Raw genomic sequence first — 17,008 nt, forward strand, 5'->3', positions numbered from 1 at the left:
TATTTAATCCCTCTGGCAAACAAGACCTAATACTTGGTGGCAAAACCCTTGTTGGCAAGCACAGCGGTCAGACGTCTTCTGTACTTGATGATGAGGTTTGCACACATGTCAGGAGGAATTTTGGTCCACTCCTCTTTGCAGATCATCTCTAAATCATTAAGAGTTCTGGGCTGTTGCTTGGCAACTCGCAGCTTCAGCTCCCTCCATAAGTTTTCAATGGGATTAAGGTCTGGTGACTGGCTAGGCCACTCCATGACCCTAATGTGCTTCTTCCTGAGCCACTCCTTTGTTGCCTTGGCTGTATGTTTTGGGTCATTGTCGTGCTGGAAGACCCAGCCACGACCCATTTTTAAGGCCCTGGCGGAGGGAAGGAGGTTGTCACTCAGAATTGTACGGTACATGGCCCCATCCATTCTCCCATTGATGCGGTGAAGTAGTCCTGTGCCCTTAGCAGAGAAACACCCCCAAAACATAACATTTCCACCTCCATGCTTGACAGTGGGGACGGTGTTCTTTGGGTCATAGGCAGCATTTCTCTTCCTCCAAACACGGCGAGTTGAGTTCATGCCAAAGAGCTCAATTTTTGTCTCATCTGACCACAGCACCTTCTCCCAATCACTCTCGGCATCATCCAGGTGTTCACTGGCAAACTTCAGACGGGCCGTCACATGTGCCTTCCGGAGCAGGGGGACCTTGCGGGCACTGCAGGATTGCAATCCGTTATGTCGTAATGTGTTACCAATGGTTTTCGTGGTGACAGTGGTCCCAGCTGCCTTGAGATCATTGACAAGTTCCCCCCTTGTAGTTGTAGGCTGATTTCTAACCTTCCTCATGATCAAGGATACCCCACGAGGTGAGATTTTGCGTGGAGCCCCAGATCTTTGTCGATTGACAGTCATTTTGTACTTCTTCCATTTTCTTACTATGGCACCAACAGTTGTCTCCTTCTCGCCCAGCGTCTTACTGATGGTTTTGTAGCCCATTCCAGCCTTGTGCAGGTGTATGATCTTGTCCCTGACATCCTTAGACAGCTCCTTGCTCTTGGCCATTTTGTAGAGGTTAGAGTCTGACTGATTCACTGAGTCTGTGAACAGGTGTCTTTCATACAGGTGACCATTGCCGACAGCTGTCTGTCATGCAGGTAACGAGTTGATTTGGAGCATCTACCTGGTCTGTAGGGGCCAGATCTCTTACTGGTTGGTGGGGGATCAAATACTTATTTCCCTCTGCAGAATGCAAATAAATTCATATACTTTCCACAATGTGATTTTCCGGATTTAATTTGTGATGTGCTATCTCTCACTGTTACCAATAACCTACCCTTCAATTATGGGCTGCTCATGTCTTTGTCAGTGGGCAAACTTACAAAATCAGCAAGGGATCAAATACTTATTTCCCCCACTGTATAAATGAATGAATGCATACATATAAAACATTAAGTCCTAAAAAGCATGTCATACCTATTAAAAACCAACATGTACAATAGTATTTTTTTAAATGAATATTCAGAGCACATACGATCTGCATGTCTTGTTTCATGCCACAAATAAGCAACATGAATATCACTTCTCTGCAGAGTTTCACTTTAGCAAATGCATTGCCCTCCAGAAATGTACTAAGTTAGTTCAATAAAAATGTACCTATAATTTGTTCTATACAGAAAGAATGCTATTTCTAGAATTTCACAAAGGAACTGAAACTGTTCTGCTCTGCTTTCCTTCATTAACATCCTCGGCACTGAAGTATGCTTCAGTACAACACTGTATTCCTCTCCCAGTAACCTTATCTATATGTAAAGACCCGCAAAACATTTGCATTTGTTTGATATGCACAGAAAATAACTTCTCCTTTATAACAATTAGGGCCAGTTGCACTATGCATTTTTTCTCATCTTCCACTGTCTCCTGCTTGTTTTAGGAGAATTTTTGAGGCAAGTAAAAGGAACTGAGATTTAGTAGTCAACATCCATTACGACTCTCTATAGTACAGAAGGAGAAATGAGATGTTACCTGCTAATTTTCTCTCTTGTAGGCCTACCAGACCAGAAGAGAACCTGTGGGTTGTAGCCCTTCAACTAGCAGATGGAGAAGTAAAACGTCCTGTGTGCTTCATCCTATAAGGGCACGGCTCATTACTTTTTCAAACAACAAGGCAATGGAGCATGACTTCCACTTCTAGTGAACTGACATTAAAAATATGCATCTTAACCCCAAGAAAATCCCACAACTGGAAGCAAAGGGGAAGGGACTTGGGAGTCCTCTAAAGTATTCCCAAGCATAATTTTTCTCTTTTTCAGCCTTTTTGATGTATGCAAAGAGGAAGGGTTGGTCTCTTTTAACCAGTGCCCCCCCCCCCCCCCCCTAGGCTTATGAGCTCACTGACCTGACCACTCAAGGACCAGTAAAGGTGGACTGGTCTGATGGGATTAAAGGAAAGAAAATTAGCAGGCAAGTCCTAATTCCTCTTTCCTCAGGGTCCTCAACAGACCAGTCCAGAACCTTTGGGATGTAGCAAAGCTGTCCAATTTGGGTAGATTTCCTAAACTTATACCTTAAGAGCTCACATTAAATCACAGCTTCTGATTACCCTGCCATGTCCTGAGCACAGTGGTTTTCCAAGTACGTAACAAGGACCATGCTGCTGCTAAGAACTCCAAGGGGAGGGAGAAAGTGACGTTACCAAACGCGATGGCTGCCTAAGTTGAGAGCTCCAGCCAGCCTTTGAGTAAAAACTGGCACCACCGCAGCATCTCTATCTGAGAAGCACCTGGACAGACTCCAGAGCCTACTATAATTGCATCTTATACATCTCCTGATGAGTTCCCAGGCTCCAGTGATAGATTTGGCTGGATTCACTTACTAGAGGCCCTCCTTATCAGCCTGCATGGACGAGTCAGAAGCGTGAACCCCCGCCCACCAAACACAGCATGCAACCTAGTGTTCACCACCGTTATTTCTTTCTGGCGATTCTTCGGAGCGAGAAAACGAGTCCTTAAAAGAAATTAAACTGTAGTACAAGAAATAAAGGCGGATTTAAAAGCAGCGCGTAATGACCTGGCCACACTGGGCACGGATCTGAGAGGTGAGATTGGAGCGCTGGGTCATCGGGTGGTGGAGGAGCGCTTAGAACAAATGGAGGCTTTGCATACCTTAACATTGCAGAATACAGCGACACAGGCTGAAACACATCTATCTAATATGGGCTAAAACTGAAGATTTAGAGACCCAGATTCCATTGAGCCCAGCATCCTGTCCACGACAGCGGCCAATCCAGGCCAAGGGCATCTGGCAAGCTTCCCAAACATACAAACATTCTATACATGCTATTCCTGGAATTGTGGATTTTTCCCAAGTCCATTTAGTAGTCGTTTATGGACTTGTCCTTTAGGAAACCGTCTAAACCCTTTTTAAACTCTGCCAAGCTAACTGTCTTCTCCACGTTCTGCGGCAACGAATTCCAGAGTTTAATTATGCGTTGAGTGAAGAAACATTTTCTCCGATTTGTTTTAAATTTACTACACTGTAGTTTCATCGCATGCCCCCTAGTACTAGTATTTTTGGAAAGCGTGAACTCACACCATAGCATGATGAGAGACTGCAGTGGGCCCCATATCTGCAGATCCCACCTTAGGAAATAAGGAACATGACACCAAGGGGCAATCAAGACGAGAGTGAGTACCATGTGCTGTCAACAAATGAGTGAATTCACGCAAAAGAAGGTGAAAGACCTGTTAGTTATCAAGCAGGTCAAGATAATCACGGAAAAGAGGGACTCCCTTAGAGGTATCAACTCACTCAGAATGAGGATTAAAGGTCTTACCAAGGGTAGGATCTGCCACCTGGTTAAAGTCCCCTCCAACAATTAAAGGCATATCCCCCCTCCCCCCTAATTATGAAGCGACGTATAGATTACACAGCACAAAAGAGCTACCCTCAACAACCACCAGAGCAATAATATAATGCCATGCAGAATCAGTAACTACCTGCTGAACATCCACTATGAGGCCCTTCTGAAAAAGAATAACCCCTGCTTTTTTTTAGCAACTGCAGAAGACTCAATTTAGCTAGCCACCCACCAACATTTAAGTTTAGCATGCTCAGATGCATTCAAGCATGTCTACTGGAGGAAGGCTACAGTCATCCTCTTTCAGAGCCTGAAATTTTCTGACGTTTAATGGGTAACAATAATTTCACAATCAAAACTTCTGGCGGTGAAGCAAGGTCCAGGTGAAGGCATAACTCAGTGTGCCCATTTGAGTTCATAAGTCAGGTTGGCCAACTCATGCAGAAAACAGGTGTGGAGCAGGCATTGCACATAAGGGTATCCCTACCCTCGTGCTCCTCCGGCACTTCAACAATGCGCAGGTTAGATTTGTGCTGGCGATTCTCCAAGTTCTCCACCTAGGCACTGAAATGTTCCAGCTGAGAAGCAAGCCAGGCACGTTCCTGCTGGCTCTCCACCTGGTCATCCATGAGTTCCATTACCATCACCTCCATAGCTTCCAACCACATGGTCAGATCCGCTAACTTAGCACCCAAGCACACCACCACCAAATCCGCAATATCCTCCTTGACTGCCAAGTGGGTTCAGGGTCTGCTGGATGCATAGGAAAGGTACAGAGTACCCGCTACCCCCCAGCGAACTGCTAGCGCTCAAGCCTCCACCATCTTTGGTAGCCCGAGGGGTCTTCACTGCATAAAGGTCTTTGATAGTAGTAGTAGCTTTGTGCTTCAGACTTTTGGAATGATACAAAAAGAACAAGAATAGCACAGCAATAAGCATCCAAAAATGGAACCACTGGCTCCAGGAATCATCATATGAAATGAAATTGCGGGAGTACAGTGGAGTCTCCTCAGGTGCGCTCGACCTGCATAAGCGCCAACTGGAAGTCCCCTGGCCCTAAAGTGCAGTGGGAATTGGACATATATCCCAAGTGGTACCTCAACTTCCCTGTTTTCAGCCCTACTTGAGGTCAGTGATTCAGCCTGCCTCATAAAATGTTACCTCCACCAATAAATTCATGCATGAATTCCCAAACACCTCCCGGGACCAAACAGAACCTTTTAACGACTGATCTCCTGCCAGGCTCAGTCATGAAAGCAAGCAACTCTCTGGAAAATGAGTTCTGTGCACGTTGTGTACACCAAAGCTAGTCTGGTGCTCTGGCCCAAGCACCAAGACTAAATAGTGCTCTCAGCAAAAATAAACCTCTGGCTCTGGATCTCCAGCTCACTAGGGACCAGCAACTTAGAAGGATCCTGCACCCCTATACTCGCCGTGCATTCGTTACCTCTATGTTAAAATATAGCAGGTTACCAGAATTCAACCAGTGACAAAGTTATTCTTTTTTGAAGGATAATAGGGGAAAAAACTAGGAAGAGAAGAGTGAAGCACTCAGAATCCTCTGATTTACACACTAATTGCAATAAAAGTGCTCCTCTCTCCAGACAATAACCTTCCTTTTGCTTCTTGTTGGCTGAAAATCATATGCAGGATAGAAAAGCAAAGAGAGATTTTTTTAAGGTGGGGGGGGGGGGGGGGGGGGGGGGGGAAGAGAGCTCAAACAGAGCGTGTCTTAGAAATTGCAGGGCCCTGTGCAAACCAGTTCAGTGGAGTCCCCCACCCCCTCCAGTCAAATTTATCAGAGTTTAAAAGGAGGTTTAGAGTTCTTGGAAATCCACTTCACCCCATACCTTGATGTGCATCCAGCACATTTCAGTAGAGAGCGGCAGACAGCGACAGCAATTTTTATATCCCCTCAGCTGCATCCTGCCCTTGCAGAAGCAGGAAGTGACATCAAAAGGAAGCAGGATGCAGCAGCGAGGTGGCTCTGGGCTTGGCATCTGATTGGATATGAAAATCACTGCCGCTGTCTGATGCTCGCTATTGAAATGTGGATGTACATTAAGGTACGGAGCAAGGAGGTGTTCCGAGACAGGAGGACAGACGTGCCAGAGATGCGGGGCCCCTAGGAGTACAGGGCCCTGTGCGACTACCCCTGTCGCCCCCACCTAAGACTGGCTCTGAGCTCATGATAGCCCTAGCCAAGATATTAGACAATCATAAGCTCAACCCCTACATATATGCAGACGATGTTACGATTTACATCCCATTTAAACATGACCTAAAGGAAATCACCAACGAAATCAACCAAAGCTTCCAAATAATGCACTCTTGGGCGGACCCATTTCAATTGAAACTCAACACAGAAAAAATACAATGTCACATAATCACCTCACAACACAATACAAATAAATTCACCACCCTAACCACCTCAAACTTTTCCCTCCCTGTCTCAAACAACCTGAAAATTCTGGGAGTCACCATTGACCGAAATCTCACACTTGAAAATCATGTGACGAACACAACTAAGAAAATGTTCCAGTCTATGTGGAAACTCAAAAAAGTAAAACCTTTCTTCCCAAGGGCCATTTTTCGGAACCTGGTACAGTCAATGGTACTAAGCCACCTGGATTACTGCAATGCACTCTTTGCCAGCTGTAAAGAACAGACCATCAAAAAAACTTCAAACAGCCCAAAATACCACAACCAGACTCATATTTGGGAAAACAAAATATGAAAGTGCAAAACCCCTAAGAAAGAAACTACACTGGCTCCCACTTAAAGAACGTACTGCATTCAAGATCTGCACGATTGTCCACAAAATCATTTACGGTGATGCCCCGACTTACATGCTAGACCTCGTGGACCTACCACCCAGAAATGCCAAGAGATCTCCCCGCACCTTTCTTAACCTACACTTCCCCAGCTGTAAAGGACTAAAATACAAACTAGTACACGCGGCCAGCTTTTCTTATATGAGCACGCAGATATGGAACTCACTTCCAACTCACTTGAGAATGATCAAAGAACTAACTTTCGCAAATCCCTGAACTTACCTCTTTAACAAAACTTACCACGAGAACCCTTAACTATAACAAAACACCTACCCAACTTTACTCAGAGTGTATCTTTCTACAGCTGATTGACCAAATCCTCTTACCTTCATTGACTTCTTTGTAACACCAACTGTATTATTTAACCTGGAATGGCGATGCCATAACAGGTCTTTGTAAGCCACATTGAGCCTGCAAATAGGTGGGAAAATGTGGGATACAAGTGCAATCAGTAAATAAATATACTCTGACCTACAGCCTGGCTCCAGGTAAATCATAACCTTTGTTCAGTCTTGCCCAGACCTTATAAAAAGTACCCATCGACTCAACTGAAGTCTAGTTTCCTATCCGACTCAGGAGCTATTCCATTTACCAAACCAGGAGCTGCACAGTTAGCCTATCATCCAGCCGCTGGAGATAGAGAAATACTAATGAGCTCACACTGCACAAGACTATTTCTGTCTCCATCCACTTGTCAACAGGCAAAACTCTCAGGTTCTGGACTGGTCTGGTGAGGATAAGGAGGAAATAGCGAAAGGTGAGTAGTGGAGTGCCTCAAGGATCGGTGCTGGGGCCGATTCTGTTCAATATATTTGTGAGTGACATAGCCGCAGAGTTAGAAGGTAAAGTTTGCCTATTTGCAGATGATACTAAGATCTGTAACAGAGTGGACACCCCGGAGGGAGTGGAAAACATGAAAAAGGACATACGGAAGCTAGAAAAATGGTCTAAGGTTTGGCAATTAAAATTCAATGCGAAGAAATGCAAAGTGATGCACTTAGGGAGTAGAAATCCACGGGAGACGTATGTGTTAGGCGTGGAGAGTCTGATAGGTACGGATGGGGAGAGGGATCTTGGGGTGATAGTATCTGAGGATTTGAAGGCGACGAAACAGTGTGACAAGGCGGTGGCCCTAGCTAGAAGGTTGTTAGGCTGTATAGAGAGAGGTGTGACCAGCAGAAGAAAGGGGGTGTTGATGCCCCTGTATAAGTCGTTGGTGAGGCCCCACCTGGAGTATTGTGTTCAGTTCTGGAGGCCGTATCTTGTTAAGGATGTAAAAAGAATTGAAGCGGTGCAAAGAAAAGCTACGAGAATGGTATGGGATTTGCGTTACGTATGAGAGACTTGCGGACCTGAACATGTATACTCTGGAGGAAAGGAGAAACAGGGGTGACACAGATGTTCAAATATTTGAAAGGTATTAATCTGCAAACTAACCTTTTCCGGAGATGCGAAGGCAGTAGAACGAGAGGTCATGAAATGAGATTGAAGGGGGGCAGACTCAAGAAAAATGTCAGGAAGTATTTTTTCACGGAGAGAGTAGTGGATGCTTGGAATGCCCTCCCGCGGGAGGTGGTGGAAACGAAAACGGTAACGGAATTCAAACATGCGTGGGATAAACATAAAGGAATCCTGCTCAGAAGGATGGATCCTAAGGAGCTTAGACGAGATTGGGTGGCAAAGCCGGTGGCGGGAGACGGAGATGGTGCTGGGCAGACTTATATGGTCTGTGCCAGAGCCGGTGGTGGGAGGTGGGACTGGTGGTTTGGAGGCGGGGATAGTGCTGGGCAGACTTATACGGTCTGTGCCCGGAAAAGGACAGGTACAAATCAAGGTAAGGTATACACAAAAAGTAGCACATCTGAGTTTATCTTGTTGGGCAGACTGGATGGACCGTGCAGGTCTTTTTCTGCCGTCATCTACTATGTTACTAGCTATTATTGCTTTGCAGATATTGTTTTAACTTAATAAATGGAATCAGATGATAGTCTGCTTAAAAAACAAAAAAACAAAACAAAACGAGGTAAATTGTAAATTTCATGTATCCTCCTGCATCAGTGAATTACATGATCAGAATTCTCCCAACACAAGCAGCTACTTGTAGCGGAAGAAAAGGATATGCTTCAATCTTGGTACTCAATACTGAGAAGCTCCACCAACAGATGTGTTTCTTAATAATGCAGTTAGCAGCTGAAAGCAAAGAAACACACTGATGTAATTGTTCTCTAATTCTATAATCCTTCTAGGGATAGTTTTCCCAATTTATTCACCATCTCAATGTGACTCCCAAAACAAACACCTACAGTATAAGCAAACATTTTAGTCCCATTCATAAGCTGAAAATAAGCTTTGTATTGCTTACTTGCTGTTTTCTTGAACATAAGAGTCAGGGGAAATTAATGTAACTGATATAAGCCTATACTGAAAAACCCTGTCTGCATCAGAGGACTTCAAGTGAATCAAACAGCAGCAATAATAATTTGGGGGGAGAGACTGCAAGAGAAACAGCAACTGAAGGCATGTACGCTGAGAAAGTTAAACCTATTTATGACAAACAGGAAAGTTTGATAACAGTAAAAGGACTTCCTTTTTCAGTTTCCCATGTCCTGCTTCTATAATATAGATACAAGTTTCTATAGCTCTTGTCAGGAAATAAATAACTACATGATAAATAACTGTGTGTGAGCAGTTATAAAAATGTATGTAAGTAAATCATGTTAAACCTTTCCATCAATGCTAAAATGCATTAATACGTCGATTTTGACATGGATTTCATTAAAAAAATTTTGGTTAAAAGTGAAAAAAAACCAGAGTAGGGTTAAATGCTTAGTATTCTCAATGGAGAAAGGACAATAACGGGGTTCCCCAGGGGTCTGTGCTGGGACTGCTGCTTTTTAACATATTTATAAATTATTTAGAGATGGGAATAACTAGTGAAATAATTACATTTGCTGATGAGACAAAGCTATTCTAACTTGTTAAATTGCAACAGAATCTTACAACACTGGGCATCCAAATGACAGATGACATTTAATGGAAGCAAGTGCAAAGTGATGCATGTGGGAAAGAGGAACCCAAATTATAGCTATGTGATGCAAAATTCCACATTAGGAGCCACCATCCAGGAAAAGGATCTAGGTGTCAATGTTGATATGTTGAAACCCGCTGCTTTGTATGTAGCAGTGGCTAAGAAAGCAAATAGAATGTTAGGAATTATTAGGAAAAGAATGGAAAACAAAAAAGAGAATATTATAATGCCTTTGTTATCACTCCATAACCTCAAATACTGTGTGCAATTCTGGTCACTGCATCTCAAATAAAGATATAGCGGAATTAGAAAAAGGTACAGAGAACAACGACGAAAATGATAAAGGGGATGGAATTATTTCCCTATGAGAAAAGGCTAAAGCAACTACGACTCTTCAGCTTGGAGAAGGGACGGCTGAGGGGTGATATGATAGAGGTCTATAAAATACTAAGTGAAGTGGAACAGGTAGACGTAAATCATTTGTTTCTCTTTCCAAAAATACTAGGACTATGGGGCTCAAAATGAAGCTACTAAGTAGTAAATTTAAAACAAACCAAAGAAAATATTTCTTCACTCAACGTATAATTAAAACTCTGGAATTCATTGCCAGAGAACGTGGTAGAAGCAGTTTAGCAGGGTTTAAAAAAGGTTTGCATAATTTCCTAAATGAAAAGTCCATAAAACATTAAGATGGGCTTGAGAAAATCCACTGCTTATTTCTAGGACAAGCAGCATAAAATCTGCTTTACTGTTCTGGGATCTTGTCAGGTACCTGTGACTTGGATTTGCCAGTGAAGGAAACAGGATACTAGGCTTGATGGACCTTCAGTCTGTCCCAGTATGGCAAGCTTATGTTCTTAGGTCTGTGTGTACCAAGTGTGCATTAATACCATGAACACATAATCCCTTTAGTTTTCTCTGAACATACACTATCATTTCTGCACCACAAATATGCTAAGATAAGGAAAGTTTCTGATAGAATAACCACAGACAAGATAACACTCATCAGTATTCTCCTCTGCATTTCCAGCGCAAATAGAACCACAGCTGGGAAGTGGCAACATGAGATTTCACTTGCAACTAGCCAGGAACTAGTCCTCCCTCCCTCACAGGTACTTAGCCTAAGGGCTGATGCTCAAAGCCACAAACAGATGGGTCCAAAAAAACAAAAGCAATGTAAAAATTATCGCTGCAATGCTTGAAGTCTTATTTTAAAATTTTATACGTGATATCAAATGGAAAACTTGCGGCTAATGGGGGGAGGTGGAACATGCCCGACACATGCACACAAAGGTTTTGTGTAAGCATGGCTCTTATACACATGCCCATACAAAAGCAGAAGTGTCCGCACACATCAATGCTTATTCTTCAGTACCTAAATATGAGCCTCACAAATATTAGTGTAGAGCTATAAATAAAATACACTAGCCTGTGCTGAATTTAACAATGGTGTATTGATATATCAATATATGAGAATATACAAGGCCTAATGGCAAACTTGTTCTAAATTCTGGACAGAGGCTCGTTCCTTATATAGGGAATTTGGCATCTTGAACACAAAAGGATTAAAAGATTATTACAGAATAGGAGGTTAGTTTACTGAGGTTTATCATCTCCGTGATAGTCTCTCACCTCTTGACCATCAGATTTTTTTAAAATTTATTCACACCTTTTTCAGTAGGTGAGTTACATTCAGGTACACTGGGTAATTCTCTGTCCCTGGAGGGCTCACAATCTAAGTTTGTACCTGAGGCAATGGAGGGTTAAGTGACTTGCCCAAGATCATAAGAAGCAGCAGTGGGATTTGAACTGGCCACCTCTGGATGTGAAGACTGGTGCTCTAACCACTAGGCTACTCCTCCACTCATTATCCATCATATACTGGAGTCATAAATTGTTCCCAAGATACAAATGACTTATAATGTTTTTCCATTCCTAAAGGTCCCTAGGTCACTTAACACTCTGATCACTCTGTTCTTTATAACATATTCAGAAAGTGGTCATACTTACTAAATTCTAACCTATTTAAAATATATTTCTAAGGTAGAATATTTTCCACAGTTCTTCCCCCTCTGTTCCAAACTCTCACTAGAGAGTTATGGACATTAAAAATTTGCCATCCTCAAATTTAGTTATCAACAACTAGTTCTGGTAATATCATATTATGGGACTGAACCACAGCATACAATTGAGGTGCTGTGGCTTTAGCCATACATTTACCTATAAGGACAGAAAGACACTGGCAACAGCAGAAAAACATAACACCAATTACAATTATTACCAGTATTTGAATTATTTTTCTCCCCCATGAGCCTTTATCAGGTATCCAGCCAAACAACCAGGACCAATCCCAACCTCAAGATGAGTCACTCTTTGGAATGTGGACCAACATCTGGTAACTGTCATGAATGTGTACACAGCACCTGGTAAATTCCCCCTTGGGCTGCTAGCAAATAGTCCAGTGCCATCCTGTTCTGCAAGACCATTTTTCTAGTCTGCTTAGCTTCTTCTGCTAAAGCACCACGTCTTTAACTTCATCACCTAGAATGTTCACTGTCACTTGCAGTCTACATATGGCTCCTCCATGCATTGGTAACACAGCAGTGGCTCCAAAGGGTAGAAGGGCTAGTAAAGACTCTGATGACCAGGTCCCTTTCAGAGACTTTGTGGTGTTGATCAGCTTACATGCTTCTTCCAGATCCCATTGCTTCCAAATTTGGGTCATAGGAGGAGGGGTGCTCCTGGTGCTAGGCTATGGAATTTCTGATGAAGGTATATGGAGGTAATTTTGTGTAGGCCTTATTACCTCACACAAAATAATGCCCCCGTCAATGCTTCAAGTCCTTTAGAAAAATACCAGTTAGGAATAGGGGGTTCATAAGTTCCTAATGGATTATAACCACCTCCCCATGGATAATCCAGCCCTCTTATAATTGGGCATTCCCTATATTCTTTGCATACTTATTCATCTAATATCTCATGGGTTACAGTATTTTTACTTAACATAGATCCAATAATACTGACACCATCTAGCTATATATTAGTCCCATTCCAATGTTACCAAGGATAATCAAGAAAATCGGTCCATTGGCTCACACACAATAAGTGGCATTTTTGGTTAAGTGTGACCAACCAGTACAATAGGTGATCATGGGTATTGTTCAGGGCTTCACTCCCAGTTACATTAACACTGGATAATTTCTTTGGATCCCATGCAGGCATCCCTCCCGCTATCTCAGAGGCTGTTAAAGGCACACTGACCAGAGGAATACCTGTGTGGGAAGAGGGTGTTCTATGAATACAAAACCAACAGTCAGATAAACTCAAAATTTCATGCAGTGTGTCAGCAAGCCTAATAATCCAGTTAAGCTCTAGTGAAAGAACAAGGGAAAATAAAAAAGGAATAATACACTCCTGGGTGCTATTAAGCTCATCTTGCGTCACACAGATATGTCTAAGAGCTAAGAAAAAGTTAGGCAGACTACTATTTCTATTTTAGTCTAACAAGGTTGGTAAACCCAAGTTATAATATACACCAACAACAGTAAAATAATAAAAGTAAAAGCATGCACCACAAAGGACAATATGGGTATTCAAATGTCATATTATCTGATTCTCTTAAGTCCCTTGTCTCCCAAGTAGGTGACGACAAACTCTGGTTTCAGTGATTTCTGAAATGTCAGTAGAACTCATTTATTGTTTAATATAATTCTCTCTCATACTCTCACAAACACTCAGAGCCAGATGCATCAACCAAACGTAAAAAAAGCAAAAACGTAAAAGCTGTTAGCAAATTTTAAAAAACGAACAATGCAGCAAAAAAACAAGTCGCACATGTTCGGTGCGGTATTTGAAAGTACAATGCATCAATCTGGTGGAATCCCCGTTGGTAATCGGCCCCTAAAGCATGCGCAGAGCAGCCAAGCGTTACGCTGGCTGCTCTGCGCATGCCATAAACGTAAAAACAAAACAACACACAAACACGTGGATCGGGAGAGGGCAAAGGTGCTCGTCAGGAGCGTCCTGTATGGATGGCTTTGCTCTCCCCCTCCCGCCCGTGGTCACCGCTGCTGCTCCCCGCTTCCTCCGCCAGCATTAAATAAAAGAAAACAAAAATCAAAGCTTCGGCCCCCCTCCCTTCCTGTCTGTCAACTCTTTCTTTCCCCACGCAGCTCCGCCTCCCGCCATCCTCCGCCCCCGTGCCCCACCCCCACCAGCCCCCCTGAGATCGTCGCCGCCGCTCCCCCCTCCTCCGGGCCCCCACCCGCATTACCGGGCCCGTGCAGCGCCTCTCACCTCTGTATGAAGGCGCTGCACGGGCAAGAAGACCAGATCGCTGCAGTCTTCAGGACGTCTCTCTCCTTCGTCTTCCCTGACCCCGCCCCCGTCTGAAATCAGGGTAGGGTAGTCGGAAAACTTTGATGCATCTCATTTCTATGGGGTTTCTACACAATTTGCTCATCTGCATTCCGTTTTCGTTTTCTGCTACCGTGGTCGGAAAATGGGCTTTAATGCATGCCACGGTTCGAAAATTCTTCGTTAGAGGGTCATTAAAGCTTAGTGCATCTGCCTCTCAGTCTATCCAGCAACACTTCTCGTACCTTGGAATGATAAGACTGCACAGCATGGGTTAAGGCCTGACAATACTGCAACACATTTCCTTTAATTGATCTCTTTCTTTTAAATTTCACAACCTTAGTAATAATTCTAGCATTATATACAAGATAATACTTTAATACTAAAGGAAGGAATAAACTCCTAATACAATAAAGTAGTAATTAGGAAAAGTGCTTAGTTTCAAGAAAAATAAACACACACTATAAAGTTTTAGTCTCTTAAAAAAAAAAAAAAAAATTGTTGTTGTAGGCCAGCAATCCTGGTGACAGATGAATCTGTAGGGCCATTCAGTTCCCTCTGATGACTGATAAAGAGGAGGTCCTGTTGAAGTACATCATGTGGAACCATAATGGGCTTCTGCAAGTTTGAAGTGGAGACTTGCAATGTAGGAGAGATCAGGCTTTCTCTGGAAGACTTCAATTAATATTAAATGAAAGTTCTTTAAACCTGCAACATGGCTCAAAACAGTAAATCAGTTAAACATGTCAGCATTGTTTGCAATGAGGGTCTCATATTTGTTTAGGCCACAAAATCAATTACTTTCTGCATAACGTCTATCTAGCTGTGTTATTTGTATTACCCTCAACCTCTTTTCCAACCTATTTAGTCCTATTGACTATTGTACCATCCTAATTCCTTAGCAAAATTCCATTAACTCAATGTTTTTCTCAGATTTTATGCTTTACACAGTTCTAGTTACATTAAATTCACAATAAAATCAATTGCTATTCTGGCTTATCCCAAAAGAGTATATCATAATTCATATACATATCCCTGTTCAAATACTTCCACATATATTCTAGCCAACCTGCAATTTCCTTTCTATACACGCTGCTTATTATACTAGCAAATCACCTCTGCCGTGTGACTATTCACAATACATACTGTGAAACAGTTTACACAACTTGCACATTGACAGCAAACAACTTTACAATGTCTCATTACAAATACACCTTCTTATTTGCTTGAACATCTCTGTAACCTTCTACATAAAATTTCCCAAGAATGACTGGGAGATTTCTTCCAACTTCTTCACAATTTTACTCCACATAATTCAAAACATAACTTTGTGGCTTTCTAGGCAAACAGGTCTGCTACAAGCAGGCCTCTGCTTAAAAATCATTAGACATGCTTCATTTATGGAAATTAGGGAAAAAATAAAAATCACATCAGCATCCTAATTTCAACAATGCAAAACATTTAAAATATGGCACTATTTTTTTTTTCAAATTAATTTAGCACCTTATAAAATTATACACTTGCCCTAAGAATACTAATTTCTTACTACATCTCCTTTGGTAATTATCTTTGAAACTATGAATAGGCCAGACGACAACCCCCGCACTCCACCCTACAATGCATGGGAAAGGGAAAACACAATCAAATATAAACACCATTATACAAACAATTTATCTTTTCAGTTGGACAAAAATCCCTTCTAGACATACAATTTCCAAAAACAAAATGAAAAGAGACCATATACCACACACAACACATATGCATATTTTTTTCCAAATGTCCTCTATTATCAGTCAGTGTGGCAATCGTTATTTACATCTATCACTAAAGCAGAATACATTAATTCACAAACTAAATTAAACTTTTTGTCTAGATTAAAGTTAAAGTAACATTCATTTATAGAATACTACTGTACAGTTCACCCGTTTCACACATAAAAGCTACATTTAAAACAATAATACAGGTTTATCCAGCAAATTAAAGGTTGACTAACGCTGTGCATTGCACATGTCAGACGAAGGGCTGAATCCCTTACCTTTTCCTAACTCCCGTGGCAGTCGGGGGAAAAGGAACAATTTACTCTTTTTTTTTTTTTAAACCTAAAAAATGAAATGCCCTTATCTCTAGAAAACCCATATATTGATCTCTAATGTGTGGATGATAAAATCTATTTGCAAAAACAGAAAAATCCTAATATGAGAGTCTGGCATCCCTAACAATTTAGCTAAAGGAAGCAAGGCATCCGAGAACAGCATCTATTCGGCAACACTAAAGAATGTTACACTATGGGGCTCATTTTCAAAGCACTTAGACTTTCTAAGTGCTTTGAAAATATGTCTCTATGGCAGGTTAGCTGCTTAAACAGCATAAAGAATGCCGTGACATGTGCTAATAAGTCTCACACACACACACACACCCTTTGCAAAGGTATTATGCTCAGAAATCAGTTTGTGTGTATTCAATAAAATTCACCTAATTCTCATTTGCTAAATAATTTAAACTCAGAGTACAATTGTCAGCAAGGTAAAGATAAACAGAAAACAAATTACAGCAGTCTATTAACAAGTTCTCTGTGCTGTTCCAGTGACACAATAAATCCATGAAGTCCTTTTCAGTAACTAAAGGATCATACACATTTGCATCAATGCAGACCACTCAGAGTTGCAACAATATAAGCACAGCACTTTTTGTTCTTATTGTCCCTCTAAAAATGGCTTCAGTGAAATGAGAAGTCTTTTCTCTGGAGCTGAAACAGCTCCCATAAACTAAATAGCTTTGCACCTCATCAGTTTATTACAAACAATACTGATTATAACCTTAAAACCTTTTTTCCCCCTTTCAGTTTGCACCGACTTAAAATTCTAAACGTTTAAAGACAGCACAGACCACAGGCTGTCGCTCCGTAAGGAATCTTTATGACTTCCATGAAATTCTCTCTCTCTCCCAT

General features: G+C 41.9%; 1 protein-coding gene across 2 annotated transcripts in view; it reads right to left on the reverse strand.

The window, feature by feature from the left end:
* STX2 (syntaxin 2) overlaps window positions 1-17,008 on the reverse strand; it is a 111,914-nt gene that overhangs the window by 50,073 nt on the left and 44,833 nt on the right. The window lies entirely within an intron of this gene.

This window comes from Microcaecilia unicolor, chromosome 11 (genome assembly GCF_901765095.1).
Source record: "Microcaecilia unicolor chromosome 11, aMicUni1.1, whole genome shotgun sequence".
NCBI classification, from domain to species: Eukaryota; Metazoa; Chordata; class Amphibia; order Gymnophiona; family Siphonopidae; genus Microcaecilia; species Microcaecilia unicolor.